Source organism: Opisthocomus hoazin, chromosome 1 (assembly GCF_030867145.1).
Source record: "Opisthocomus hoazin isolate bOpiHoa1 chromosome 1, bOpiHoa1.hap1, whole genome shotgun sequence".
Classification (NCBI taxonomy): domain Eukaryota; kingdom Metazoa; phylum Chordata; class Aves; order Opisthocomiformes; family Opisthocomidae; genus Opisthocomus; species Opisthocomus hoazin.
Window position 1 is genome coordinate 116,607,738 of NC_134414.1, and position 27,099 is coordinate 116,634,836.

At 39.4% G+C, this 27,099-nt stretch overlaps 1 pseudogene; it reads right to left on the reverse strand.

Moving 5' to 3' along the window:
- On the reverse strand, window positions 1-27,099 carry LOC104331791 (multidrug resistance-associated protein 1-like; annotated as a pseudogene).

Below are 27,099 nucleotides of genomic sequence, written 5' to 3' on the forward strand. Positions count from 1 at the left end.
TATTTTTTTAAAACAAGTTGATGGGGATCTTCTCTTAGTTTTTGAAGATAAGATTGCATTGACTGAGTTGGTATTAAATTTGAAGAGTTTTAGGAACTGTAATAAAAATGAAAATTAATATCGATGCAGTCTACAGAAGCATAGGCATGTTTAACTGACACTTTCAGTAAATGTACATAGCCTGTCCTGCTGCTTTAATTAGTGTTGAGGTTTGTATTAAAATCTACTAGCAAAGAGATAGCTGCACCTGACTCCATTAGTCTGGGATTCTTCCACAACATGATTTTGTAATGTTCAATCTGATGCATAAGACATGGTTTTTAAATAACTTTTCAGTTCTTCAGAAATCACAAGGTCAAAAGGAAAATTAACTTAATGTGGCAAGTTTATTGCCTCCAGAATTACGTAAGTATACATGCAAATACACACATCCTAAAAATGAGCACCAAATGAGATCTGCCTGTATGTCCAGCAGTATTGTTTTTTTCATGAATTTGCAATCATAATAAGAATGTATTAACTAAATGCACATAATGCCATGAAAATTACTGCTTCATTATGCTGTTCCAGTGACAACATGATCAAAGTCAGTCATTTGTACAAAATCAGAAAATTATTCTAAGAAACCCAATCAATATATACAGATTGTAGTTGTAGTAAAAAGCAATGCTTTGAGAAGCTTTTGAGTAAGCTAGTTATTTTGTCCGGAATATAAAATACTCCATATATATGTGGAATGCCAGATATCCCTCGAACGTTTACTGGAGTAAAGAATTCTCATCTTCATTAAGAAATCATTCATTAGTCTTCTCTACCTTCTTATCGCAGCCTCCGCAACCATTTCAGAAAAGGCACCTTTTCGTTGTAACAAATTCTGTGGTGTATCATATTCTAGAATCCTTCCTGCATCCAGAACAAGCACTCTACAACGCGAAAGCAGAAAGATTACAGAAGAAAAATCAGCTCTTCAAACATATTTTCCCGTCCTAATACAGATATCTCTGGATAATGGGAACTCTTATGTAGAAGAAATATCATTGCACTAGGTAATTCATTGGTTTCTAAAGCTAGGAACTCCTATATTAAAGAAAGCCTTTTGAAAATGGCATTTTTGCTCAATTGGTAAAAATGCTACAGTATAGTCGATTTACTGTAGAGAATTAAGGGGTCTTAATAAGTAGCTTATACCTGTACCTTAGCAGCAAAAATGTTAAATTTATTCTGTAATTAGAAGGAGGAAACAGAATGCAGGTATTAATATTAATGCTCAAGTCTTTTGTGATATCTTGGATTGTACAGATACAAAGATACTACGGTAAAAAGCGTTGGAGTGTAAAATTTATGAAGTCTGAAAACTGACGCATTTAAAGGAAGCCATTTAGTTTTAAAATGGCTTACCACAACTCACTCACCTCTCTGAATCCATGACCGTATGTAACCTGTGGGCTATAGTTAATACTGTGCAGATGTAGAACTCTCTTTTGATGGTGGATTGCACGAAGTTATCTGTTGCCATGTCAATAGAAGCTGTCGCCTCATCTAGGACCAGGATTTTTATCTTTCGTAGCAATACACAGGCCAGACAGAGCAGCTGTCTCTGCCCAAGACTGTTAAAAAAAATAGATTTGAGAACGTCAGGTTAGGCACACTGAGGAAGCGGAGAACAATATAAAGCTGCAGTTACTGCGGAGCCTATCTCTCCTATCTTTCTGAACAACACTTGATACTTCTGAAAAGACTAGTGACACATGTTCACCTTATTTTGGAAGGTTTGATTTCTTCTTGCTCCGCATACCAATAACAGTTGAGGTGTGACTCTTAAACACCTGTGGCTGAACTTTGCTGCAGCAGAAACCGAGTCTTGCCTTCAATTTCTATATTCACATTATAATGGGGAGCCTGAATAAGCCAGACTGAGTGCTAAACCACTTTTTAATAATGTTCAGTGTAAAAGTGTGGATACCCCTATATGTTTGCTGTGGTGTATGCCTTCAAGAAACTTTCTCCTGAAAATGACCTGTCAAAAAAATCAAGCTGATATTCAGTGCACTCCATTAAGACCTACCCCTTTGCTGCGGAAAGCTTCAGCGTTAGTCCCCTAGAGCTTAGAGTCCTTTTATTATTTCAAGTGCCACCCTCCTTACATAACTATGGGCTAATGTTTTACTAGGAAAAAATGAGTTGGTATGCCTAAGCAAATAAAGCAAAGGAATAAGCTCTCTGCAGTTCTGCCTTCTTTCCAGGTTTGCCGTTTTCTGCAATTTTTTGTTTTGTTCTGTTTTGTTCCTCTTTTTTAAATTTAAATAAATGAACACTTTTCTATCCAATCTAATTTGGTGGTGCATGAATTGCCTCCACCACCCTTCACGCCTACTTGTGCACTTGAGCTGAAAATAGTCTACTTCCTTGGCTTCCCATATAGCACAGGCCATAGAACTTCACATAGTTGTGACCAGCTGGCCACCTCAAAAAAACTCGTACTACCAGAATAATTCTACTTGGAATGATGGGAGGAGTCGCACTGTTATACCAATACTTTCTGAAGTAAATTCTCTGGAAGTAACACACAGTTTTATAGTACCAGAAAATGACTGCAGTAGCACTTTCTTGTTTATGTACCTGAAATTTTCACCACCTTCTGAAATCTCATGAAGGAGCTTCTTTGGGAGTGACTGGACAAAATCCTTTAGGTTGCACAGTTCCAGTACCTCCCATAGTTCAAGATCAGACTGTCTTCCAAGTGGATCCAAATTTGATTGCAGTGTCCCAGAAAACAAGACGGGGTCCTAAATAACTGCAGAATGTGAGTGCGCACTTCCAACACAAACCTGAAAGTCTGCCATAAATCCTTACATTAACATAGGGAACTGGGACAAATAATTTTGCAAATGAAGCTTTGCAAGAGAAATTGTAACTTTCTGAAGCTGTTGGATGAAAGGACAAAAATCACGTGGAGTCTCAGTGTGCTTAGCTCTTCACTAAGGTGAATGTAAAGAGCAAAAGATTTCTTGTGCATTCTCTGTGCTACGGGTTCTATGGCTGACTAAAGACCTGCCCAGCACCTGGAAATTGCAACAACATATGAATTATGACTATTGTCAAGTTCGTGAAGCACTGGATACTACATTCATGAGCACTGTTAAGAAAAATTAGAAGACTGTAAGTCAAATATTCTCAAGTTCCTACAGGAAAGGTGACATATTCAGCAGTAAGAACAAAAGCAATTATTGCATCAATGAGCATCACTAGCTTCTGTGCACTGAATACACCAGGGAATGTCTGGAAAAGTACACGTAGACTGGCACATGCCAGGATGCATATGGGTCACATCACTGTAGAAACAAGCATTCAGTAGTTCATTTCTGGATGCACACAAAAACCGTTTTCTTAAAAAGACAATTTTAAGAAGTCAGTACTTGACAACATATGAATACCTGCACAGATTTATAAACAGAACTGATGTTTTCAGAGGCAGTGAGGAGACACCTTGACTAAGTCCAGTCACAGTGGTTGTGACCCGACAGGTAGACTGTACAAGGCCAACAACATGCACTAGCAGGTTACATGCAAGCAGAGCAGTGATAATTTTGAGGGAGCTACATGACCGAAAAGGACTGTCAGAATGGTACGAGATCTCATGCATGGTCTTCATTTAAACTTCATGTTACTTGCATTAGAACACCATTAAAGTAATTTGCAAATCTGTACTTGAACATGATTGTTAACAACTGTTTGCATGAGATATATTTGACTGATTTTGTCCAATGGCTAGTGCGTTTTGTCCTAAATACGCAGCTATGGTTAGCCACATCTATCGCCAGTCAAAGGCTTGGAGGTACTTCAAAACAACTGACATTTTCATCTAAATATATATAAAAAAAATATATATAACAAGAGGAGCTACTTTTAAAATCATTATCATTGTTGAAGGCAAATATACATATAATGGGAATTGGATACACTAAATTCAGAAAAAATCTGAAGAATTTCTTAATTGAATCTGATAACTTGGGCATATAAAAATCACTGTAAAAAGGTTTCCTCTCCCACTACACTCTGATCTTTAATGATACTTATCATAGACAACTTTGCTTGTGACACTTTTCAGTGTCAGACTTAAAATCTTACAAATGTGGATTATACAAAACAAACAAAAAACCAAAACCAAACCAAACCAACCAACCAACCAGAAGTGCCATTCCTGGGCAGTCTGCATGAAGTAGTCTATTCATCAGTGGAACTAGAAACTTTAGAACTGCCACTCTGGGCTACTGGAACCAAGGAAATTATTGCTGGCTGGAGAAAGTTCTCATCCTTGGTGTAGGTGAGGACTAATGGGGCCAAATTCAGCTAGGCCACTTGAAAGGTAGAACTGGTAGGAGCAGAACAATGACAGATTATTGGATTTCATTACGGCGTCTGGAGTGAAATGAGCTCTAGTTTGGATAAACTCTTCTGTCACATCTGCAAACTCATTTTTTTTTCAAGCACCTATTTCTACCAACTTGCTAGAAACTCATACCTTCTTCCCCTCTCCACCTCCTGCCCCGTTCATACTTCAGCTGTAGCTTCCCAGGAAGTTTTGACCTTCTCCACACTCTGCTTCACTTGTTCTTTTCCCTCTCCTTAGCAATTGGCAGATTTTTTTAATGGAGCCTGCAGAAAGCGTGTTTCTAACAAAAAACAATACTCCAGCAGTATTACCATGCAAAACTTCTAGTCTTTGGTCAAGCACACAGGTATTTAAACTTCCTAAAGGTAAGACAGACAGAGTTCCTTTCTAACAGACATACAAGCTTTTTTAATCTTCTTCTTTCTGAAATATGCAAAACAGACTGGACTTGGATGTAATATGAAAACATAGCCAGCAGCAGATCATCAAAATAGAAAATCTCAGAAAATGTACTTTAAATTTGGTAAAAACCTGTAACATTTATTTTAAATTCAGTAATGAGATGTCAGGCAACCTTAACAAGAAACAGAGAACTGGAACTGCAAAATAATACATTTTCATAAAAACAAATGTCAAAGCTTTTTCTATTAGTGATACTTATGCCACCAGTGGCAACTTTTTCTTTACTGTTAGTGAGCATTTTCCATTGATCAAAGGAAGAACTGCAAACAAGAAAGTGTCAAATCTTCTTGTGAATCATCACACAAAGAATATATCCATTTATTCCTAAGCAAAAATGGATACTATAAAATCTTGTAAAATTTTCATATGGAGACATGAACTGTCCTCAGCTGTTCTAGTTCTACTTCTGTTGTTAGAATAATGTTATGGTCAGAAGACATGTAGGGCCTTTTCATTTCTTGTATAGTTATGTGTAGGTAAAACTGAGCTTGCCCTGCGTAGGCATCAGCTAGAGATGTACAACTGCCCTTTTCTGTGGCATGTAAGTGTGGTGCAATTTGGGTCTCAGCCCTTGTCTGGCCCCAGGATTAGGGCTTAGTATTTGACACAATTCTACTACTTCTGGACCAGAGTGATTAATTTTAAGTGTCTGCATTGTCTGACCATGCTAGGCTGAGTCTCTTCATCTTTGCACTATCTATCTTCTACCAAATATACCACTACAGTGCTTTACAAATTGATCTAGGAGGTCATTCAACTATCTGACAGCCCAGAAGTTTTCATAAAGATGGAAAAAGACAAATCAATGTTGTAGGGGAAAAACAAAGCGCATAAACAACTTGTTAATACACCAAGCAGCGAAACTGCTGCCACAAAATTGTGGGTGCATCCACATCAGTGACTTCAGTTGGTCTCCTGAAAGTCCCCTTCATTCCTGCTTAACATACTTTCGTTTACACAGTGAAGGAGCCCATGAACTGGATCTCTTGAACTCATGCAGCATATTAGCTGGATTTCTTTTGTATAAAGTGAAACCAGAAGACGATCTCCAGACATATGCTCTCCCGCCAAATGCCAATGAACATTCAGGCTTAACCTGTGTTTACACGGTGAAGGACAGTAGCACAGTCTTCAGCACTTAGGACTTGCATCAGTTAAGCAATGTCTATTTTATTTTTTTTTAATACTGACTCTTTATGTTTTAGTAGTTCTCTTTTTTGCAGACTTCTGCCCAGATGGCCCCCTTCTTTTTCAGAACTCACTGTAATGGAAAGAAAACAGAAAAATCTTTTCACTATTATACCATGTAGACAGGTACAGTACAAGAAGCTAGAAATAAAAAAACGGGACAAAATGATGAATGGGGATACTTTAAATTATGAACTCCTTAAGTCGACCTACTCTTGGGACAGCTACTACACAAGACAGACACATTTATGACCAAATGCTAGAACTGTGACAGCAGGTACATCTCCCCCATGAGCCTAGAGTCTCTTTGGAGTTCCATTCTTGCTTAGTGAAAGTATTAGTATCCCTGCAAATACTAACATTAGTGTTTATCTCAAAGTATTTTGCATCATGGCTGCAAAACCAAACTTGCTCTTTGTGTGTTAATGAAAGGAGTCAACAGTTTTTTGTTCCAGGAATGGATTTTTTTCTTCTTTTTCGTATTTGATATTATTTTTGTCAACAGATCTGTTAAGACAAAGGTATGTTTTCCCCATCCATCCATCCTGCTGAATGTACCTCTGCTGTATAATTTTGTATCACAACACATTTCATGCTGTTTCTTCTCCTCATTACTTTGGTTCCCCTTCCCTCTCTTTACTACCCTTCATGAATAACACAGGTCTCCTTACACGGCTACCTTGCACTTTCATTCCAACACAGCTAACTCAAGATGGCTCATTGCTGCCTTTTGCAAATTTGCTGTTCTGCCTTTCCACTCCTCCCCATCAACTCCACCAAATATTTGAGAGGGCTGGCCCCAGTATAGGGCCTGAATTAATAAGCCCACCAGATTGTGTATTGTACTTACTACAGGCTCAATTTAGAGTTGCTAAGCTAACTGAAAACCAGTATTATAAACATCGACAGTCATTTATCTGTTATAGGACTCTTGTGTGTCATATGGAGAGATTTCTTCTCTCAAAATTAAATAACCACAAATAATCTCCTCGTGAAGTACACGGTGGTCCTGGTTTCAGCTGGGATAGAGTTATTTTTTCCTCTCAGTAGCTGCTGTGTTTTGAATTTAGCACCAGAAGAATGTTGATAACACTGATATTTTTCAGTTGTTGCTATGAAATTAAGAACTTTTTCCAGTTTCCCATACTCAGGTGATGAGCAGGTGTGCAGGAGCTGGGAGGGAGCACAGACAGGCAGCCAGCCCCAGTTGGCCCATTAAAATATTCCATACCATAGACCTCATGCTCAGTTTATATAATAGGGGTTAGATACAGGGCACGAATCCTCTGTTTTTTCTGAGAGTTCAAACTTTTCCAGGAGTTCAAACGTTTTTGCAAAATCCACTCATTCCACAGTCACTGTTCAGGGACAGGCTATGCAATTGGTTGTTGGGCGGTGAGAAAAATTGTATTGTGTATTGTATGTTTTGCATATTATTTTCACTAGTAGTAGTAGCAGTAGTATTTCCTTTGTTGCCTTATTAAACTGTCTTTATCTCAACCCACGAGTTTTCCCTTTTGTCCATTTCTCCTCCCCATCCCACTGCGGGAGAAGAGGAGGGGTGAGTGAGCGGCTGTCTGGTGCTTCGTTGTCATCTGTCAGGTTAAACCACGATAATGATAAAAACATGTCAAACAGACTGCATTGTTAATGTATCTATTTCATTCCCACAACTCTAAGAAAAGCACACATTGAATAACTCAGGTACAGAAGTAATTTGAGTACCAATCCATGTGAATGATTCGTAAACATGCTTTTTTAAGGTACTATGCAGTATTTGTTGATGCTGCCTACTTGTTGGCTGGAAGTATTTCACAAGAGTACTGAAAGCTTCATTTATTGTTTTCTCCCACAAATGGACCATATTCTCCCTCTTCTTCTGCTGTGCTCCATGATTACAGCAGTCTAAGGTGATGGAAATGGGAAGTATCATAAAACAGGACATAATCACTGACATCGTAAGATTAATTTGAAATGTGCATAAGTCATTTAACGGGTGATAAATCCTTAGCAGAATCAGGTAACTTTACCAAGTAATTAGTACAGTATGTAAAAGTACAAAACAACTGCATAAAGCAGCTTTCTCTTACATTCATTAGCTGAAAGAGTAAACCGTTTGATCTGAAGACATTAAAGCCTGATTATTTTTCAGTTTGTAACCTATAATCTGTACCAAACCATAGATAGGAATGCTCTATATTTTCCAGCAATTATTCTGTTAATTTCCAGGAAGGGGAGGAGGAATATTTTGAGAAGCTTGAATGAAGAAAAAAAATACTAAGCAAATATAGTACACGAATTTTCTGACCTTCCATTGGTGTTGTCTCTTCACTTGTATGCTCTGCACTGAAGACCTGAATAAGGTCAGCAAAATTAGCTCTCTTTGAAATGAGTTCTTGGTAGGACCCCATTTGACTTATTCTGCCCTCTTCCATTACTATTATAAGATCAGCATGAGGCAGAAATGTTAGGTTACGGGTCACCAGTATACGAGTCTGAAACACAATGTTTTCCATTTTAGCATATAAATACAAAGCATATATTAAAAGTAGACATTATATTACGATAGCTGGAATGACACAATGGAATTTTCTTCTGGAATTTTGCTCATTTATTTGTCTACTTTATCATTATGATTGTCATTTATTGCCTACTTTACTACATTACTCTTTTAATCGCTGATTGTAATGTCAAACTTTATGCTTACAGCTACTTGCTATTACTTGTACTTACGTGTTTATTAATGTGCATCGTCTGCTCAGGAATGGTTCAGATTAGGTTGTAAAGAGAAGAGGTAGATACTACAGCTTTTAATATACTACATGCATCTTGGTAGTCTCAATATTAAAATCTGCTTATGAGTCTAACATTACTAGGGTTCTTGCTTCTGACAGATAATTTATCTGCTCCATGGGTTATAAGTAAGAAAAAGGAGAAGGAAGTGAAGGAAAGACATTTACTTCCAAGTAAGTAATGTATTCAAAAGTATTTCATAGTAATACATGTGTTTTGCAGGCATCAGCCAGTAGGAATAATCTGTACTAATTCATACTGTTGAAGAGAGATTTTTTACAAGCTATCGTACCTTCCCAAATGAACAGTTTTTAAATGGGAGAATCTATTCCTTCTGATTCCACTTTCCCCTAGGAATTTCTTTGTTCAACAAGAAGCTTTTCGTTCTGTAACCTATACTGGCTATAACCTGTTTACTGCAGTGAGGCATCAGGAGTGGCCACAAAGGGCTCCACCCTGCCTTCTATATGCAGGTCACGGCACTCCTCAAAAACTGCCAGTAAAGAAGAAATGAGCAAACATTATATGAATCTTTCAGACTCCCAGGTCAGGCCAGCTCTCAATCTTTTTTTTCGGTCTGTGCTATGTCTGCCCAATAGGCTTCAAATTGGCATAACCAGCTGTGCTTTTTATTTAGCCTCTTTATTCAGAATATTTTTTATCCATGCCCTAGGTAAGAGATGAGCTTTTGCAGAATGACTGGGACTTTTATTGTGTCTGTTGTATTGTACAAAGCAGTTCCTCCCCAAATTGAAAGGAAGCCACCCTACTTTACCTTAGGAATACTGAAGGCCCAATTAGCTTCTCAAAAAGGTGTTTCCCAACGTGTACATCTACAGCAGACAGAGGGTCATCCAGAAGATACAAGTCAGCATTGCTGTACATGGCTCTAGCGAGACTCAGTCTCTGCTTCTGTCCTCCACTTATATTGACACCCTAAGAAAAGAAAGTCAAAATAATCCACTAAATACTAAAGAAGACCAGTGCACCACACTCAGTCTCATCAATATTTCTTTCAGGTGATCAAAGTAAATTTTATAGGAGATACGAAAATAGAAATTTGGATTTTCAAGTAATTAGAGCAAAGTTTGGGCTCTGTTGATTAAATTGCCACTCCAAAATGGGCAAACGCAAGGTACTTTGGAAAATTAAAAAATAACTATTATTTACAGTCATACAGGAATTTTTACAGTATAGAGGAAACCCTTGGAGGACAGGACAGGGCTGACTCAAACTTTTGTATAGGAAAGAGCCATTTTAAAGAGTTCACAGCTTGAACAGAAGTTAAGTTCAAAGCAAGGAAGCTAAGTAAGGAGATGGGCTAGATGTACTTGGTTGAGCACACTAATTAGTCATCAGCGTACATTATCAAACAGATAATATATAAAGACATAAAAGCCATAACTTAACTTCTTGCACCACTTATATGACACCTCAAATTCTCACCCTTTCTCCAATCTCTGTTTGGTCTCTATTTGGTAACTGTTCCAAATCCGGCAGTAAAGCACAATGCTCTAAAACAAGTTCGTAGTATGGCCTATTTAGAATTGCGCCAAAGAGAATATTTTCCTGTAAACTGTCATTTTGAATCTAAGCCTGCCGAGAAACACATGCCACTGAACCCTAAAAAGAATTTGAAAGATTTTTTTTTACTTGGGCTTTCTGAACATAAAAAATAGCATTTTAAAAATACACTTGAAATTCCAGCTTTACTCCAAAGTAACCACTAATTACATCCAAAACTTGAGCATTATGAAACTGTTAAAATGGTGACTGTCAGGTAATAAAAACAATCTGTTGAATATTCCTGTATAGCAGTTTGGCTATAATTATAATAAGAGCACATACTTTTTGAATAAAAGTGACAGAGTTGGGACATATATTGAGCAAAGTCTTTCAGGGAAAGGTCTCAGTGACAAAAAGGCATCTATTAAAGGATCTACATGCAGCAAAATGGGTCTGCATTAGGTACATGCTGTGGAATGTGTCAGCCATTAGAAGTTACGGTTACAGGACAGGAATGACAATTGGAAATGTTCCTAGATCTTTTCTTACGTTAAGATGATCTGTAAGGTCCCTTCCAACCCAAACCATTCTATGATTCTACGATTCTAAACTACATGCCCTGTGAAAAACTATTAATTTTATAACAAATTGATAGTATAGATACACTAGTTGGGTATATGCCTTCCTTATTAGATTCTACACAGGTGATCTTTTTCCCATTAATTACTACTCTCAGATTTGGAACACCTCAACTCCATATTCTTCCCCCATCCCCTAACAGTGACAGGACACTGTACTAGATTTCCACAGGAGCAGATTCTTGTTCAACACTTATTTTCAAGGCTGAGACACTTTTTTAATGTTGTCACATCCACTTTCAACCAGATTAACTGATATCATGCTGATCCATTGATATTTATTGGCTCAAGCACTGTAGTCTGTCATCAGAGGTTAACCTCCTCCAGATCTATACCCTGTAAAAAACTTCCCGAAACTCTGTTCTGTGATGGGAACTTTCATTGCTCTTGGTAACTACAAGACAAGTTAAGCTATAGGGTTTCCTGTCACTAGAGCCAGCACCTTAATTCCATCTCTGCCTAATGTTCAGCTTTTCCATCTATTTCCATACCCTTTATCTTCTCTAAACATAAACCACTGCAAGAAAGATGATCATCTTCTACAACAGTTTATAACTTTTCTGAGTGGGTCATGTTTGTACAGCTGTTCAAAATCAGCAATCATCAGATGTTTAGGCTCAATATATGACTTAAACACTCATGATTTTCGCACTGAATTATACAGAAAATAAAACAAATGAAAATAGGTTTGCAATCACTTAAGTTGAAAACAAAGAAAAATTGTTATAGTGTCAACAAAGCGTCACTGTGTTGTTTTTTTTTAAGATTTAAGAAGCTGGAGGTACCCTTGCCATCATTTCTACAACCATAAACAGCTGAGGAGGAAAAACTGCACTTTCAAAAGCAGTTCTGCTTAATTTAGGTATTGAAGAGTGGGGCAAGGAAGGGCGACACAGACAGACAATCTTACTCTTTCTGAACTGTTCCTTCAAGTTTCTCCATTTCTCCAAGAACAGCACAAAGAAAAGATGACTTTCCACATCCAACCTGTCCCACATCAGCAACTAATGAGCCTTCAGGAATGCTGACAGTCAAGCTGGAAATATTGAAGAAGACAAATTAGTTATCCTCTTTGTAAATACTCCATCACGTATGGGCTGTGGTCACTGTAAGAAAGAAAGAAATATTCTTTCTCAGAACGTACCTCAGAACGATGAGAAATTATTACTTTGCACATCTTTTGACTACGGACCATTCAGAAACTTGCAATGACTTTAAGTATAAATTTATGTGAAGAAATTTTTCCTAATATCCAATCTAAACCTCCCCTGGCGCAACTTGAGTCCATTTCCCCTTGTCCTATCGCTAGTTACTTGGGAAAAGAGACCGACAGTCACCTCACTGCAACCTCCTTTCAGCCAGTTGTAGAGAGCGGTAAGATCCCCTCTCAGCCTCCTCTTCTACACACTAAACAGCTCCAGTTCCCTCAGTCACTCCTCATAAGACTTGTTCTGCAGACACTTCACCAGCTTTGTTGCCCTTCTCTGGACACACTCCAGCACCTCAATGTCCTTCTTGCAGTGAGGGGTTCAAAACTGAACACAGCACTCCAGCTGCGGCCTCACCAGTGCCAAGTACAGGGGCACGATCACCTCCCAGCTCCTGCTGGCCACACTATTCCTGATACAAGCCAGGATGCCGCTGGCCTTCTTGGCCACCTGGGCACACTGCTGGCTCACGTTCAGCTGGCTGTCAACCAACACCCCAAGGTCCTGTTCCACCGGGCAGCTTTCCAATCACACTTCCCCAAGCCTGTAGCGTGGCATGGGGTTGCTGTGACCAAAGTGCAGGACCCGGCACTTGGCCTTGTTGAACCTCATACAGTTGGCCTCGGCCCACCGATCCAGTCTGTCCAGATCCCTCTGCAGAGCCTTCCTACCCTCAAGCAGATCCACACTCCTGCTGAACCTGGTGTAATCTGCAAACTTACTGAGGGTGCACTTGATCCCCTCACCCAGATCATTGATAAAGATGTTAAACAGAACTGGCCCCAATACTGAGCCCTGGGGGACACCACATGTGAGCGGCTGCCAGCTGGATTTAACTCCATTCACCACCACTCTCTGGGCTCAGCCATCCAGCCAGTTTTTACCCAGCAAAGCTTATGCCCATCCAAGCCACAAGCAGCCATTTTCTCCAGGAGGATGCTGTGGGAAACAGTGTCAAAGGCTTTACTAAAGTCCAGAAAAACTACATCCACAGCCTTTCCCTCATCCATTAAGTGAGTCACCTTGTCATAGAAGCAGATCAGGTTGGTCAAGCAGGACCTGCCTTTCATAAACTCATGCTGACTGGGCTTGATCACCTGCTTGTCCTGTACATGCCATGTGATGGCACTCAAGATGATCTGCTCCATCACCTTCCCAGCACTGAAGTCACACTGACAGGCCTGTAGTTCCCAGGATCCTTCTTCCGGCCCTTCTTGTAGACGGGTCTCACACTGCTAACCTCCAGTCATCTGGAATCTCCCTAGTTAGCCAGGACTGCTGATTGAAAGTGGCTTGGTGAGCTCTTCCACCAGCTCACTCAATACCATTGGGTGGATTCCATCCAGCCCCGCAGACTCGTGTGTGTCTAAGTGGTGTAGCAGGTCGCTAACCACCTCCCCTTAGATTATGGGGGCTTCGTTCAGCCCATCTTCCCTGTCTTCCAGCTCAAGGAGCTGGGTACCCCAAGAACAACTGGTCTTACTATTAAAGATTGAGGCAAATAAGGCATTAAGTACCTCAGCCTTTTCCTCATCCCTTGTCATCACATTTCCCCCCACCCAATAAAGGACTGAGATTCTCCTTAGCCGTTCTTTTGTTGCTAATGTATTTATAGAAACATTTTTTACTGTCTTTTATGGAAGCAGCCAGATTAAATTGTAGTTGGGCTTTGGTCCTTCTAATTTTCTCCTTGAATAACCTCATGACATCGTTGTAATCCTCCTGAGTTGCCTGCCACTTCTTGCAATGGCCACAAACTCTCTTTTTTTTTTTTTCGGGACTTCCAGCCAAAGCTCTCTGTTCAGCCAGGCTGGTCTTCTTTCCTACCAACATGTCTTTCGGCATCTAGGGACAGCCCACTCCCATGCCTTTAACATTTCCTCCTTGAAGAATGTGCAGCCTTCCTGGACTGCTATGCCCTTCAGGACTGTCTCCCAAGGGACTCTGTCCACCATGCCCCCACAGAGACCAAAGCCTGCCCCGCGGAAGTCCAAGGTAGCAGTTCTGCTGACCCCCCTCCTTACTTCTCCGACAATTGCAAGCTCTATCATTTCATGACGGCTGTGCCCACAACGGCCCCCAACTAACACATCACCAAGTCCTTTTCTGTTCACAAACAACAGGTCCAGTGGGGTGCCTTCCCTAGATGGCTCACTTACTGTCAGGAAGTTATCTTCCACACACTCCAGAAACCTCCTAGACTGTTTCCTCTCCGCTGTATTGTATTTCCAGCAGACATCTGGTGAGACCATGAGAACAAGGGCTAGCGATCGTGAGAATTCTTGCAGCTGCTTATAGAATATTTCATGTGTCTCTTCATCCTGGTTGGGTGGTCTATAACAGACTCCCACCACAATATCTGCCTTGTTGGCCTTTCCCTGATTCTTAGCCATAAACACTCAACCCTTTCATCGCGATCATCAAGCTCTAGACAGTCAAAATGCTCCCTAACTTACAGGGCTACCCCACCACCTCTCCTTCCTTGCCTATCCCTTCAGAAGAGTTTATAGCCATCCATTGCAGCACTCCAGTTGTGCAAGTCATCTCCTCATGTTTCTGTGATTGCAACTGTATCATACTTTTCCAGCTGCACAATGGCTTCCAACTCTTCCTCTCTGTCCCCTGTGCTGCGTGCATTGGTGCAGACGCACTCCACTTGGGCTACTGATCCCACCACCCAGGGAGAACACCTAATTCCAATGTGACTGTCCTCAGGCGCTTCCGTGCTTTCCAACACATCAATAACCCTTGCATCTCTGCTGCTGCATGGATCTCCATCCCTTATCTCCAATGAGATGGCAGACCGAAGGACCTCGCTAGCACACCATCCCTCAAACATCTGCATGCCACCCCCAGGCTTATCTCTAGTGAGCCTGGTTTTATCCCTTTCCCCCTTCAAATCTAGTTTAAAGCTGTTTCAATGAGCCCTGCTAACTCCCGTGCAAAGACCCTTTTCTGCCTTTGAGACAGGTGTACCCCGTCTGTTGGCAGCAGGCCTGGTGTCTTGTAGACCGACCCATGACCAAAACCCACAAAACTCTGCCAGTGATACCAGGCTCGGGCCAGGTATTGATCTGCTGGCTCTTCCTGTTTCTCCCTTCATCATTCCCTGCAACATGAAGGATACAGGAGAAAACTACTTGTGCTCCTGATCCCTTAAGCAGTCATCCCAAGGCTGTGAAGTCTCCATGTAGTTTCCAATGCAGTTTGACAGGAGGGATTTAAAGATCCAAAGATCTGAATGCATTCCTGACAGAATTCCACTGAAACAAGGCTAGGATGAATTTGGTTCATTTTTTTTTTTTTTTCCTCATCATGTATTTAGAGGTTTAGTGTTTGAGAAGGCATAGCTAAAAATTACAGATTGAAAATGCCTTGCCTTCAAACTTAAAAAAGGAGTAGTATAAAGAAGGTAGTTGATTTCTAGGCAATAGAAGCACTATGATTAAAACAGTGAAATGAGATTCAGGAGCTTTGGATTTGGTTTCTGACCTTCTAACACAGGTCTTCAAAAGCTTGGTCAATTCATAATTTCTCGTTCTTCTCCAGTCATACACATACTATCAGAACCTGAGAATTCAAATGCATTGTGTTGATACATTTCATGTTTTGAGATACTGCAGGGCAGCATTCGTGAGCCATTGAGCTACTAAAGCAATAGGGAACATAAGAAACAGTCCTGCATGAATTAATATTTTTATAAAACAAACCATAAAAGGAATACATGTCAATGTCAGCATGGAGTAAGTCGCCAGATACCCAGATGACTTCAAAGCATCCACTTCACATTCTCTAATGCTCATGACCTTTCTTTGATATGCAGGCTCCCATGAGTAAAGTTTCAGGATCTAGATAATCAAACAAACATATTTTAATAAAACAAAAAAGATTTTAATAAAACAAAAAAGCAGTGACCATGCTTCAGACAATAAGCTTAAGCTCAAAACGTCATTTTCAGATATTCAGCAATGCCAAACTACAAAAATTTGAATGTTCTACAAATCAAAGCAAGGCCTCAGATAACTCAAAATTAGGTTGTTCATATGGAAGATTTACTCTAGTCACTCCTAATTCTTCAGATAAATGACGAGCTCCTTTATTTCAAAACAGGACAAATAACAAAAATGAGACAACTTCTAAAAGCGCTTTTCTTCTATGCTAAAATTGCACTCTGCTAAAGGTTTTCAGACAACTACTAACATATTCTATAACCTCATTAAAAATGTGGTAGTAAAATTCATGCATCATGCATAGTAAGCTTTTCAAATCAAACTAGTAAATATTTTCCAAAACCACTTTAAGCCCATTATGTTAAAATGCCTTCTCTTTAAACTTCTATCATTTCTGCTGACATATTACTCATAAACCCTTAGTTTTTTCAAAAACTTACTTTCTATCTTTACAACCTAACAAAAAACTCAAAACCCTTATTAGTTGTGGCATTACCTTTATTCCATGCAACATTTCACTCAGTAGCTTGACTCGTGGATCTGAATACCTCATTTGGCTTTTCTGGTTAAAAGACAGCACTGTTTTCATTTTTCAATGAGCAAAAAATTTGGAAGGTAAAATATGCAGTGTACTGTAGGCAATAATACCTTTCATGCTATTTTTATCTTGGTGAAGAACATACTAGCACTGCAGTTACACCATTTTCAGATATATATGTAGTAAAATAAATTCATTAGACAGGATACAGGATTAAATAAATTAAAAAAACATTTTTTCCCTAAAATGCCTTAAAGACTGCATTTCAATTTTTGTCACTTTCATTTTTCTTCACATTGAATTAAAATCTTAACAAGTTTGCAGTTCCCAGAGTGTTCAGGAATGATAATATGGTTTTAATCTTCAAAATCACTAAGCACACAGACTCAGTAACAATATGGTATAACACTATATACACATATACATGAATATATACATAACACTATACAGATATAAACCACTTTGTACATATGTATGTGTCTACATATATATATATATATATATACAGGAGTTAGGATGAAAGTTTCCTCTGCTACTGATCAACACATTGTTATTGAAAGAATCAAAGAAACCCAAAAATCCTTCTCACTCCTACAGTATACTCAGGCTCTTCTGCATCTCACATTTCTAAAATACTACTCAATAGCCTCTTTAATGTTTTAAGTCTTATTCAAATACAACAAGTTGCAAACTTTTAGACAGAATTATTTTATTGTCCTTTGTATTTCTTCTCTATCTCTCATATCACAGTTGGGGTCTAAGCACGTATGTAGCTGCTGCACCTCACCTGCAAAAGAGGTGAGAGGGTTTTGGGGTTTTTTTTTAATGTCTCTAATCCATCACAGCCTTACAAAAGAACCAGTGGAGACCCAGAGTCTGCACTGCATGTTGTACCATCCAAGGCAGAGTAAGACAGAGACAAATAATTGTCTTGACAGCAATGCAAAACTTAGGGTCATAGTTTGTTTTTTTTTCAGTAGAGGTCACAGAAATTGTCATAGTAACAGGCAATACAGTGCCAAGAGAACCGTAACATTAGAGAAGCAGAAAAGAAGTCAGAACACATGCACTACCTCTATGGGAATTCCCATAATCTCAGGAGAATGTGCTAAATTTGAGTGAGCAGCTTAGCCTGAATAATAAACGTGGAAGAGGGCCATAATCCTACAAAACCCCTTATTTAATGGCATTAACTCATGTAATATGCAAAACCAGAGCTATTTCCTAAATTGAGTCATACGGTAATTTTTACTAATACGAAAGTATTCTTTCAGTGTAACGAAAATATAGGTATCCAACCCAAGTACTAGTGTAGCCATCAAACATATCGCTGTCTTACTGCAGTTATGCTTCCCTCCTCAATGAAAAACAGCTGTGGCTTGGTGTTACTTATTTGTTTTGCGTTTAATTTAGATGTACCAATAGTATTCTTCATACATGTATAATTTATACCCTCCACCTTCGCTCCTATATTATGACAACTTAACCTCTCCTTACTATGATTATTTAAATATCTCACCTTAAGCCTTTTTACTTTGGCTGCAATGAGTGCATTTACATGTATAACAAAAAGAAGCACTGCAACACCTGCGAGGACTGAGGGGCCAAGTTCTTTCCAGAGAAAGACAACAGCCATGATGATCTGAAAAGGTGCTGACCACAACAGGTTGATGTTTACAGTTAGCTCTATGAGTTGCTGAGCATCTGCTGACATCAGGTTAATGATTTCCCCAGTTGTATAGTTTCGTCACGAAGAATTTGCTAAAGTTAAGGCCTGCAACCAGAAAACACAGAGGTCACAAAAATCAACAATTTTGAGGAGAAGCTAAAAGGACAATCATTAGAGCAAAGCTGAACTCAGTGACAGAGACTAGCAACTCTTTATCGTAAATAAACAGGATAACATGGCACAAAGAGGGCTCCAAAGGCCTCAGCTCTGGGCAGGCTTAGAACCTCCCAGTGCTAGAACCAGCAACAGGAGTCTTCACAGCCAGCACACGTACAACTGGGACTGACACCCAGACACACACCCACACACTCACATCATTCCACTGTGTCACCTGCAGCTCCTGCACGTAAGAAGACAGCGCTGCAGCAGCTCATTCCACAGCCCGTCCCCCGTGCAAAGCACAACCTGAGCTGGCATTCACCAACCGGCTCTACTCAGAGAGAGGAAGAAGCTGTATCTCCACCTTGGAGCTGTGGAGACGTACCAGAAGACATGCCCACCCCGGCTGGAGCCTCTGTTCCCCTGTTCATGACCTGATGTACTGACACACTTGGATACGTGACGGGAACGAATAAATCCCTTTATTTAACTGACTTGCAGTTTATAAGTAAATTTTTGCGTACTGGTTCAGAAAACACCTGAGAAGTCTACGTCAAAACATCGGTTTGTCTCTGCTGAGAAAAGAGACTGTATTTCAAATTAACAAAGACAGTAATTTATTTCAGATTTGGATTATTTTTTTGCCTTCCTTAACTTGTGCTTAAATACTGCAGTAAAAATACCAATGTGGCATGTTCATAAAAAAGTAAACTACAGGTGAAGCACTGAGAAACTAGCTTCATCTCATATGCTACATATTAACAGTATAGTAAACACTTTTACGTTTTGCAGGCCAGACAGCTACTTTTACTTTCACATTATAAGCACCTGCATCTCCTGTAGCTAATAATGCTGCCACCTCAGCATATCTTACTAAAGCTGGGATAAGTCATAGATAGATTTCCACAGCAGTTAGCTGTCTTCTAAACATCTGAAAAACAACAAACCTACTGGGTATTCAACTCCACAGAAAATCAATTTCACTAAAATCAGTGGGGAAATTTCAACCTCCAAAGGAGACAACGTGGCAAACTTCAGCTTTTCATATCCACTACTACTATCCAGTAAAAACAGCAATTACATGTAGCCTTACTTTTTCCCAGACATCTAACCTAAAAGAAGTTTTCCCAGTTCATTCGGTAAATTTGGTAAATCAACCCACAATCAGAATAGAAAGAGTTCAGTTTATACATAAATATTCAATACTATGCCTGTACAGGTGGTTGACAAGAGTATGTAATTTCAGGATTAGAGCCTTATAATGGAAATGCTGCTGAAATTTCAAATTATTATAAATAAACAACCATCAAAACATAAAGTCAATCTGTTAGCCTGTCACTAGTGTACAACATCCTGGGTTTTGATCATGCTGGTAAGCATATTATCTTTTAACACTGAGTGTTTATTTTAGTTTTTGTTTTGAAAGAAAAGTAGAAGAAAATATTTTCACCTTTTTGTACATCAGGCCAACAACCGCAGTCTTGATTCTGACTGCAGTAAGCATGTTGTTACGCTGATATAACTGACGGAGAAGAGTCTGTGAGAGAACTACAAAAAACAAGGCAATAGCATAGCCATATCCAGTCTTGTATGAACTAGGATGAGTTTCACTGACCATTACCATTGCCCTGAAAAATGAAGGAAAGTAAATTTAAAATTCTGTGCATTAAGTCAACAACCAACAGTAAGAAGTTCAATAAACCGACATACTTGTTTAATTAAGTCCATTTTGGATCCAGATATAGTGGAAGTTCACAAAGATATATGATGTTAAAAAAAGGCACATCTTATCTGTGTTTTCCAATTTGTTAGCTTAGAAAGAATTCTCAAATACTATTCTACACATGAATGTGCTATTGCTGATTTCACTGACAATGGAGTACAAGTAAAGAATGACATAAAAGAAAAAAAAAGAAAAAATAAGAATTAGATATTTATACTTAAAAAGGTTGCAACTACCAACCATGTTTTATCTAGAAAAAAATCTAGAGGAAAATTATTATTTTTGTGTCAGGGAAAGGTTATCTTAAATGGCAGTAACTGTGATGTCTTCAAACAGATTTTATGGTTAATAATTTCTTTTAGGATTACACTTTTTTAGGGTATAGTTTGGACGTTAACAATAATTCTGTTCATTAACTCTTTCCTTTATAAATACACAGGTATTAGACCAATTTGTAACACCTCTGTGGTAAGCACAATTTCTAAAAACCACTTCCATTAACCTGATGGTACCAACAACATGGTAACAACAGTCATTGCAGTTTTCCACTAAAATATGTAACAATATCTACAGCTTTAGCTTTAAGTGGTTTTTTTAAAAATAGAGATCGAAAAATATAGACAGAAAAGCAGGGAAGTTAAATATCTTGGTACTCCATTCTTCTTAACATTTGATTTTATATTTAAGTACATTAAATACTTAAATACCATATTGTGGAATTGAACTTCTGCTGGTTTTGTCTCAGTCTTCTGGCTAAGAAATTCCTGATCTCTTTGAGCTTTCCCTTATTACATCATTTTCAGATAATCATTGGGCCAAGGGGCAGGGGAATCAAATCTTTACACATCTAAGCTGTTGCTTTAGTTTTACTATCACTGTTACTCTCTGAAGATAAGAACATTAATAACTTAATTCATTATTTGTGGACTCATGAAAGCCAGAATGTCAGCTGCAACTTTCAGAAATGCAACTTTAATCAATAAAAGTTTAAATGTTTCCCATAATGACAAAATCAAAGCTGGTTTATGGAAACTTGTTTTCTTAAACAGCACTCTTCTGACGTAAGAAGCCTGAAAGATTACAAAAGTATGTACATAATTAAGACTAAAAAATATTTTTGAACTTCGCCCACATTTACAAATATAAAATATGTAATATTGGAGTGTCCATCTAAAGCCATCACTGTACTTATGATCTGAAAAAGCGCATTTCCTACAGTTAGAAGAAAAGCTTTGGGGTAAGAAATGAAGTCTGGTTTTATTTAGTCTGGCTAGCAATCTTTCAGGAAAGGATAAATACAATTTCTAGGGTTGCCCCAATCATCCGCAAATATAATTGGAAAGTAATGTAATCCTTAAATGACTCTTGCAGGTCAAAAACCAGAGAGAAATCAGAAAAACAGATGTAAGCTTCAACATAAATGCAATATTATTTATAGCAGGCTTACAGCAACTTTATATTTAAGATTGAATAACCCTTTTATTTTTTTCAGAATATTTTCTGTTGTTAAGTAACTATTTTTTCAGTTTGAGTTTAGCCCAAACGATTTCAAATATTCTTACACAGGCTCAAAAAAAAGAGCCTTTCTTAATTGTCACAGTGATGAATGACAGGATATTTTTTACAGACTACTTGAAAAATAAAAACAGTATCTGAATTAAAAATTATCCTTCTTGAAAAATATTTTTTAATGTTTTGGTAGAAAGGGCTTTGGTATGTATATTATTAGCGGAAGAAAGGGCAAATCTACAAATAGATAAGAAAAATACTGAAGAGATGCAGTAAGGTCAGACTCCGGAGTAGCCCTCTTCTCAGTAAGTCATTAAAAAAAAAAGCTATGCTCTTACTGGACTTACAGGTTAGGTCCTCTGTCCTGTGAACTTCCTAACATTACAGAGCTCCTAGTGCACTTTTAACTACCACTAAATAATAACTGTGGTTGAAACTGGTAAGTATTTACATGAAAATCACACAGGAAAAAAACCCACAAATATTTGTAAAACTCATTACCGTTAAAATCAAAGAAAACTGAAGACTGTTTTCTGTGTTCTGTGAACCTGAGCGTCTACTGATAAGCAAGCTGATAATAGACTTCTCTAGCCACCTGCAATACAGATGCAAAGACAAGACACTGGGAAACAGACAAGTTCAGAGAGAAATTAGTTGGACAGTTCTGACAAAGACAGTAATTGGTCACAGAAGTAAAAGGCACGGTAGATTCCATATCACTTGTAGTGTTAAAATGTAACTGGATATCTTTCTAAGCAGTAAGTTTGAACCTAAATGATTTAGAAAAATCCCGCAGTCACACTAGAGACCACTGATCACAACACTGAGCGGCCCTCTGCGATCTATAAAATGTAGGCTGTTCAATAAACAACAAGATTTTAGAAATCATCTCCAGCTTCTAGATTCCTCAAATTTAGAACAGGATATTGCCTACTGTCAGAATTTTAACTACTGCTAATCCTGTGGTAGTCTTCTGGACTTCTTTTCTCCACTGCTGTTCAAAGTTAGGACACACACAGTATGGTGAATCACTTTCATTCAGTTCAAACAGGTCATCCCTCTCCGGTGGCTCCTTATAGCCTACAGATATTAATCTAAAAGCAAGCAATGAATTTAGACAGCATGAAATACAGCTGCCAAAACAAGCACCACTACTAACTCGAAAAGTTAATGATATAATTTAGTGTACATAAATAAGCTCTATAATTAAAATAATGTATGTAATCCTATAAAGGCTACAGACTAAATAGTGGAACATTACTTACAGTCACCTTGAATACACTGAAATTCACCTGAAGTAAGAAGAGCCCCAGCAGACTGTCATATCTGAACAGCAAATTCTGAGGAACTTTTGTACCTCAGAATCTCTCTCTGTTTCTGATTCCATACTTCTTTATAGGAAAATGCACTATTTCATAAACAAATGCATGTGGCATTATTATCCACTTACTCTTGTGATCTGGAATGCAAAACCTCTTTTATCACAGGACTGCATTACGTTGCAATTCATCTTTAACCAAGGTAACAACCTTAAACTATTGGGTTTCAGCAGAAGTACAACAGAAGTTTCCTTACAGTAGACCTTGAGCTGTTAAAATTCTGTTTTAACAAAGTGATTTTATCCTCTTAAGCATCAACAAAACTGAAATTGGTCTTAAAATGGTGAAACAGGGCTGATGAATACACCGAACCTACAGGAACTCTGTTTGAAAAAAGCAATAGATGATTTGGAATTTTGGATGAGCATCTCAGATTTATGACAACTCAAAGCAAACCGTGCCATACCATTTCTGAGGCAGGGGAAACACAAAAGGATTAATGGTGACAATGTGACAATATTCTCTAACTTACCCCAAACATCTAGGAACGAACCAGAGACACATGGGTAGCCATTGGTGCGTGTGTCCTGTCAGCAGCATCTCCGATGCTTTCAGGCTGGTGGGGAAGTCCCTCCCTGAGAGCTGCAACGCAAGCGCAGCGTCTGTCTTCTCCAGCACACCACTCCTGTGCCCGTCAGTGCCAGCGCTGGGCTCGGGGCTAACGTGTGTGCCGCTCTGCTCATCGCAGGATGGAACAGAAGACTCAGAAACACTTTTTTGGAGGCTATAAAATGCTGGTGGCGGTGGACCTCACTATCCGCAGGCATCACACAAACATCTGCTGAAGTGGTAACATTAATATAAAGTGAATTTGCCTTATGCTTGATAAGTTAAGGCAAAAATAACACAGCTTCTCACTCAGAGCGCCAGTCTGACATAGGGGAGGAAAGCAGACCAACTGGCACCTGAGCAGGAACTGTTGTTTAAGAAATCTGCATAACTCATCTCAGTGCTAAAACTCACTGCTGCCCAAGGATAAATAAATTTACCAAATGCCCTTCACAGTGTAATCTCCAGATGGCCTGAATTCCAAAGAAACATAATATTGCATTATGGGTTTATCATATAACAATTAATTCGAGACTTCCTCATTCAGATAGCAAGCACTTAAAGCAAGTATGTATTAGCCATAATTTACTGTGCTTGCTTGTGACTGGAAAGAGGGAACATACCTCATGTTCAGCATATTAGTTTAATCGCATCCAGTTAGTTATTCCAAGACAGCTAAAAAAGCTCTCACTGAGTAGAACTGAAATCCCCCTTTTTTTCCCCCCTATTCTTTTGTTAAACATTGTGGAATTGGTTAGAAAATACAAAGGATAGCCTAGCCTGAACATTTGGGTGAACACTGTGATATCATGAACAAATAAATGTCATACAGAAGCACTGTACTCAATATACTGCCTAACTTTCTAGAAAAACTGAGAATTTGTATTTCTGGTGTCGAATGTAAGCACCGATAAAAACCACAGCTATTCTAAAACTGATGATGAGCTCCTAACTTCAGCAGGGCCAGAGTTTAATCAAACACTCTGAATCCTTGAAACAATCTGATTGTTTTGTCTCAGGTTATTAACAGCAAATACCATTTTCAGTTCTTCCTTAAAATTAATAATATTGAAAAAAGCAAGAAATAGTTATAATACTCTTAAAATGTTTTTTCTCACTTTTAGATTTTTGAGGTGTGCATGTCTGACTTCTAAAGAAGAAAAAAGAAAAATGTTAAAAATGAGTAATGGTCACAAGACATAACACATGAAAATATTTTAAATACCATTCAAAATATTAAGTGACAGGAAGTTGCATGACTTGACATAGTTGAGCTTTCAGTTCCTATTTTTGAGAGGAAAATTTCCCAAGAAGCAGAGGGACTTTATTGGTTTTTATGAGGTGATCTACAGTAATAACACATGGCCTGCCCCAAAAGAGGGAAGAAAACAAGCATGAAATTGGCTACTTGAAAAATATCTCAAATGTACTTTATATTTGTTCTTGGAAATCTAGTGAATTGTTGTATCACTATATGGAGTACAAAGGAGATCTTATTTTAATTTTTGCCTATTACCAAACTTTACACAGACAGATAATAAATAAGAAAGGATAGCCTAATTTGGCTTTTTATATCCTGCTGTCTAAAAATATTGTCTATTGTGACAAGAACTTTGTGCTCAGTTATCAAAACATTCATGTTTTCAATAATGCCATTAGACAACATGTAAAATATTGTCACTATACATAAACAATACTCCACAAAATATCTGAATGTAATCTCCAGAAGTTGTAAACTTTGACTTTTGTACGAGAAGCTAACAGCAATCTCAGGCTCAAACTTTGGGTCAAGCTAGAATGATGGTGTGGAATGTAAGTGTATGCTCTGTAATTCTTTGAGCATTAATGAACATCAACAAGCAGGTCATCAAATTCTCACCTGCTAAACCAGGAATACGTTAAATTTACTGAAGAAAAACACATGTTATTCGGGGCTGAGTTTCTGTTTAAAAAAAAAGAAAAAAGGAAAAGTAGCAATGTTACTTGAAAGACCAAAGAAAAAGTTGGGATTTTTTCTTTTACCAAACCTGGAGTTCTTAGGAGCTATTTAATTCTGAGCTATAATAAGGTTACACTTCTTTGCCTGTTACCTCCTCCCACCAATACACTAACACCAGGCACGAAGAGTGAGAGAAATCTAGAGTCTCGTGACTTGCTAGAACAAGTCACCGTGCTGTTAAGACAGTATTAACCACCACCTTAGCTTGATTTTACACTATTTACACATACCCTAGAGTGTGACCACACCAACAGCAAAGCATAGGAGTTGGAATCAATGATCCTTATGGGTTCCTTCCAATCTGAGATACTCTACGAATCTATGCCAAACACAAGCAAACCTTCCTTAAATCTTTAACAACTAAAATCCTGTGGGTTTTTTTTTCCCCAAATTTGAAAACCTAGCCATTGTAAGTTACCAACTGCTAATGCTTAAAGAACAGCACGCTCCTTTCAGACTTGAAGAGATGAAGTACTACTCACTTCTGCCGTACACACAAAAGAGAAGAACGCGAGGCCTGTGCGCTGCTGCCAATTCCGTAAGTCCCTGGAGATGAGCATACTAGAGGCAAACCAATGCCAGCCCTCCCCACCGCCTGAGAAAGGCGTATCCGTGCCCAGGAACGACTTCTGCACACCGAGGGAGCGCGTTCTGTCCCTCAGCAATCACCGGCTTACAACCATTTCTAACAACAGATGCAGCTACAGCTCCTTTCGGCAGGTGGAGTAAAAAACCCACCGACCGCACACATCCCCGGCAGGTGCTCTGAGACCCAGTGCATTTTCCAAAAAGGAATGTTTCTTGCACTTCCGGCGAAAAGCCAAACGATTAAATGAGAACCCGAGAAACAAACGCGCAACAAACAGGGACGCAACCAACTCCTGCCGCAAACACATCTCCTTGTGCGTCCACTCGCCCTCCACGGTCCTCCTGCCACTGCGGAGCACGGCAGAAGCCTCAGGCACGAACGCTCCCTGCTCAAGCCCTGCTCCTACTCCTCTCCGCGAGGTGACATATCGGCCGAAGCCCCGGCTGAGACATCCCTCCCTCCTCAGCGATCCAAAGGACGCGCCCCAGGACGCGCCGGCTGTCACTCGCCGCGTGGCGTCTGGCACAGGCCTAGCGCGAACCCGCCATGAAACCCCCTCCGGCTGAAGGCAGGCAGACAGACCGCGGCTGCCCCGGGAGGGAGGCCCTGACGGGGAGACCCCCCCGCCCTCAGCCCCGCCGGCAGGGCCCCATCGCGGTGTCACCTTCTCGCCGGCAGCAGCCGCTGTGCCTCCCGCGGAAGGCGGCCGCGGCTCCCCGCCCGAGGCGGACGCTCCGCAGGGCCGCCGGGAGGCCGCAGGAAGAGGCGAGGCGGCGCGGCGGCCGCCGGAGGAGCAGGCGGGGGAGGGCGGTGCTGCCCCCGCCTCAGCCTTCCTCGCGCCTGGCAT